The sequence below is a fragment of the Tenrec ecaudatus genome, unplaced genomic scaffold (assembly GCF_050624435.1).
Source record: "Tenrec ecaudatus isolate mTenEca1 unplaced genomic scaffold, mTenEca1.hap1 Scaffold_311, whole genome shotgun sequence".
Taxonomy (NCBI): domain Eukaryota; kingdom Metazoa; phylum Chordata; class Mammalia; order Afrosoricida; family Tenrecidae; genus Tenrec; species Tenrec ecaudatus.
The window spans coordinates 336,072-341,462 of record NW_027459035.1 but is presented as its reverse complement, the minus strand read 5'-3'; the positions used below and the strand labels follow the sequence as shown (position 1 = coordinate 341,462).

General features: G+C 40.6%; 1 pseudogene; it reads right to left on the bottom strand.

Annotated features, from left to right (window-relative positions):
- Nucleotides 1-834: 834 nt before the first annotated feature.
- LOC142436468 (cytochrome c oxidase assembly protein COX11, mitochondrial-like) lies at nt 835-1,964 on the bottom strand (annotated as a pseudogene).
- Nucleotides 1,965-5,391: the final 3,427 nt, after the last annotated feature.

The window sequence follows — 5,391 nt, the reverse complement described above, 5'->3', positions numbered from 1 at the left end:
TTTCAGTTAACCCCCCTACTGATACATGTTGGGTCTGATCTGGTTTTTTTTCTTAACTATTAAAATAATTTAATGTGTCTTTAGAGTTTGTTTACAGGTAGACTTTCGATATCAGTATATGTATACAACCCCACACATATTTTAACATTGAAGGACTTGTAACTATCATAGTTAATCATATATATAGAGAGATTTCATGGTACCACAATTGCAACCTAATTATTTACATGGTACAATCAATATAAAGCAGTCCTAGATCTTAAAAGTAAAACAAATAAGAATTTGAAGAAAACATGCAATCTTTGAGCAAGTAACACACCTCTTTCATGTTAAGGACTAACAATAATGACTATTCACACTGAAGGCAGGTAACACCACTGGTTTGAGAGATTTAATAATCAACCTGTTCAGAGTCTGGTGCACAGCCAAAAATAAACATCAAGTGTTCAAATGATACAAGTATGAAGGGCCAAAATTTGGAAGCAATCTAATGAATTAAGCCGTACCATTAAGTCTCTCTCTCTCTTTATATATATATTTATATTTATATTTATATTTAAAGCTAAACAGTTACTTACTACTATCAAGCTCTTAAGAGTTTGGTGGCAGTCACTCTTAAGTAGGCACTCTTTAAGTGGATTCCTTATGGTAAAAGCTAAACCTGTTTTCTCGATTTTAAATGTGGTTAAGATGTCCAGGCATGGAAGGAAGCAAGCTGAACCATCACCAGTACACAATAATTAAATACAACATAGTAGAAATATTTCATCTCTGAGAAGTCAGACACATGATTTCTCAAAAATCACAAATGGGACGCAGATTTAGTTGCTGACTTCAATGATAGCCTGGAACTGGCAATTTATGGCCATCTTTAGCTCCAACAAAAAGTATAAGAAAGAGTGATGAGATCAATATTCACCATTCTTGGATCTTCAGCAAATTCAGGATCAATGTAGAAAAACCCTGGCATGTCTACTTCCTCTTGTGGATTAAGCCTTTGTTCTTCAAAACAGAAGCACTGTATTCTATTGAAATACTGTCCAGCTTCAAATGGTACAAGATTGTATGTAGAAATCCCGATGACTGGCTTGTCAGTCGGGTTCTTAGCTTTGTAAAATGCCAGTGCCGTCTCTCCTGGCATTACATATATTTCCGTTTGCTGAGGTCTAAAGTTCCACTGGAGACTTGCATGCACATCCGCATTAAAGGTTACTTTAGAGGGAGGGGGGAACGGGGAGGGAGCGGGGGAAAAAAAGAGGACCTGATGCAAAGGGCTTAAGTGGAGAGCAAATGCTTTGAGAATGATTGGGGCAGGGAATGTGCAGATGTGCTTTATACAATTGATGTATGTATATGTATGGATTGTGACAAAGTTGTATGAGCCCCTAATAAAATGTAAAAAAAGAAAAGAGGAGAAAAAAAAGAAAATGATTAGGGAAAAGAATGTACAGATGTGCTTTATACAACTGATGTATGTATATGTATGGATTGTGATAAGAGTTGTATGAGCCCCTAATAAAATGTTTAAAAAAGAAAAAAAAGGTTACTTTAATAATGCGATCCTTAACAGGCACCATGTTTTCAATCTGGTTAGATCCATGACCAGCTACAGCTGACCCTCCAAGTCCAGTAGTCTGGCAATAGAGCCGATAAAGGGGCACCGCTGCGTAGGACGCCCCCAGCATGGCCATGGCGACCGAGGTCACGTATGTGAGGACAGTCTTGTTGCGGCGCCGCCAGGCCTCCTCCTGCGCGCGCATGAACGGGTTCGTGCTCTTTGGCCCCTGAGGCGGCTGCAAAAGCAGGCCCAGTGCCTGGCTCCGGAGCCCCGACGTCCCTAGCCGCCTCTGTCCCCTGTCAGGAGCTTGGGTGCCACTCCGCCATGGGCAGAGGAGGGGCTCTAGCCTCTGGTCAGCAACGCAGCGTGACCCCAGCGCCCGGCACACAGCTCCAAGTTCCTCCATGCCATGAGCCAGACCTGATCTGGTTTTCAACATTCTCTCTCTCTCCCTCTGTTTCATATTGGGTATACTCTACTCAGATGTATTTTGTCATTGGTGGTAACCCTACTGAATTTATATTATTATCTTTTCTGTTTTTCTCAGAATATGAAACCTGGGATTGATGCACCTATAGACACAGCAAGTAAAATAGGATATGGTGGGGTGGGGCTATGGGAGACAGACAGAGTAAGATGGGGTTGATATTAAAGAGTTTAGGAAGTAAGAAAATATTTTGAAACTGACTGTGGTAGCAAATGTACAATATGTCTTGATGTGATTGAGCTATGGAATTATACGATATCTGCATTATCACACCCAAAAATGGTTTTTGGAAAATAAAAAGCAAGATTATGTGCTTCATAAAATGAAAGGTATAAGAGATTATACAATATAAATATTTAAAACCCCATATAAAATTTAAAATATTATTGTAGTAAATGAAATATAACAGAAATAAATGGAGGAGCATGTCACGGTATTTATTGTAAAACTCAGTGACTCTAAATCTTGCCATTTCTAAACTGAATGATAAATCCAATGTGATAACATTCAACATCTATGTAAGGATAAGGTCACTAGAAGAACAAAACCAGAGCTGCATAGAGAGATAAAGAGAACTGCTCATGCAGTTGTAGAAGTGGGCACCTCCATTCTGACTCTAAGTCCTCGAGTCTTAGTTAGGCTTCTCCTGACTTATGTAGCTTCAGGGGCTGATAAATCTACAATAGGCTGGAGCACAACTTGATGATAGTTTCAAAGGCAGGTAAATAAAAACAAGTCATACTTGTTATTGAAGATGTATATTACTTCAAGGTCAGATCACATGTCAGATACCAGGCCACTGTGGACTCTCAGGATTGGCGGGGGTTATTTCAAGCTTTCGGTCAAATTCAAAACCTAGAGCTTGAAGAGCCCAGATGCAGGATCCAAACCCAGAAGGAAACGAACAAGTTTCCCTACCAATCTGTTTATAAAGGAAGTAGATCACATTCACACAGAATATTTGTTTTCCAGTTGCTTCAGAGCTTTGTCCTGAGTAAGGGAGGTACACTCTACCCTAATCATACAACTGCTTGGCTACGCACAGCAGACCCCATTATGGAATTGATTGAATTGTGTTCTTTCACATGATGAGGAATTACTAGGTGCCAACTACCAAACCACTAAGCACACTACCCCGCCAAGTTGACACAAGCCTAACTATAATAGTCCTCAACAGATACTTTGAAAATCATCAAACTCTTTTACCACTTATTTAAGACCACAGTGCATTAAAACACAAAACCAAAATTAAAACAGCTGACCAGATTTTAGAGAACTTTATGATTTTGTGTCTTTTATACAACTATCAAAACAATAAACAACATAAGGCATCATTAGTTTGCCCTTTATGTTTGCTTGATTCATTCATTTAAACAATATGGTATGTCACTGTTATACTTTACAATTCCCTAATGGCAAAGACATTGAACATGCCATCATATTCTCACCAATATAGCTATAGTCTTTGGTGTCTGGTTCGAGTTTGGGATTTCTGATGCTTGTGTGGGAGGAAGTGATAGGTTGTTTTTCTTTTTAAGTTTTCCTATTTAATTTGTATTGTCAAGTATATGTGCAGCAATATTATCTTATGGCTAATATCCCTCTGCAAATTCTGGGCCAAAGAATTTCAGGTGACCATAATCTTATGCTCAGATTTTCACAGTGTTGAAATATATATTTATGTAGAAATTTAAAGATATTCTAACTGACCAGAAAATTAATATGGCCAACCCTAATCTGGGGGAAATAATCTATGATATGAGGGAGAGAAATGAGGAAGGAATCTGAATGGGGAATGGCTTTGTAAACTGCATGTCTAGAGACAATCCCACAGATTCCATAGGCATTAAGGTGAATAATTTTCCTTGAGTCTAGGAAATAAACACAAGCTTTAGATCTCTGAGTAGTTTTCAGAGGGCTGTGCCCAGCGTGCAAATGAAGAGGATGATTTTGGTTGGAAATGCTCACATTTCATATAGAACAGAATCCCCTGGGAAAGGGGCATTTAAAACAGTATGTATGGTTGTCCCCTAAATTTTGAGGACTAGTTGCCTGAATAGACCTTATTTTAATCCAGGGTGCCTGTTGAGTCTCAAGCAGGTGTCTTTTTTTCAAAACCTGAAATATCATTATTCTTTTTATGCCCCCCTGATAACTTGAATTTCCACTCACTTCTCTGCTGTATCTTTACACTTGAACTCCTGACAGGTTTTGCCCAAATTTTGGATGTGCTCTGGAAAACCAAGTGACTGACATCTCACAGTCTTGCATCAATTAGAAGTTATAGAGTTGAAACTTTTCTTTTTTGGGATCCACATTCTCCAGTTGGAAACCTCCTCCCTGAGACCCTATGACACTGGCATCTCTTTATTTACACTGAGATTGGCCTTAGTTATCAAAACCTGAGACGTGTTGTTGGTAGGAGTGCTGGAGTTGGTGATGGCAGTGGTTCAAAGAAAACCCCAGAAGACTTTGAGGAGGTTGATAAGGAAGTGTTAGTTTGGAAAGAAAAGGTGTTTGGAGAGCGTGGGTGATGAAGATACCCTGGTGTCCACCTGATGTTTTCAACAAATGATAGCCTGTCCACTCTCTGGGCACAGGACATACAGGAGCCCAAGGCAGGGCAGAGACTTTGAGGGGCTGGAGGGAGAGAATATTGAGCTCAGAAATATTTGGTTTTCCTTTTATCTTTAATACACACTGCTTAGGTCAAGTGCTCTCTCATTATAGACTAACATGCATACGAGTTCAAACACAGTTACCCTAGCATGGGCTCAGGAGGTAGAGGGTTGTCTGGTCTCTATCACTTTCTGTTTATAAAGACAGTGCTCGCTCACATGCAAATCATTCTTCGGGCACTAGGATAAATTTCCCTTGGGCAGGAAAGCTATCAGTTCTCTTCAGACAGGCCTTCAGGTCTCTTGGGAATGCAGAGCTGTGGTCTAAAGATGCTATTGCTGTGTGTTCTCCTGTGCCTCCTGACAGTTCCCCAAGGTGGGAGATTCAGATATCTGACCGGGGTCTGTGGGGATGGTTGTGAACTCAAGTGAATAATGGGGACCATCTGTTTTTGTTTGCAGGTGTCCTGTCCCAGGTGCAGCTTCAGGAGTCGGGTCCAGGACTGGTGAAGCCCTCCCAGAAGCTGTCCCTCATCTGCACTGTCTCTGGCTTCTCCATCACAAGCAGTGGTTACTGCTGGCACTGGATCCGCCAGCCCTCAGGGAAAGGGCTGCAGTGGATGGCATGGATATGCTCTAGTGGCGGTACAAATTATAACCCATCATTCCAAAGCAGACTCTCCATCACTAGAGACACATCGAATAATCAGTTCTCCCTGCAGCTGAGC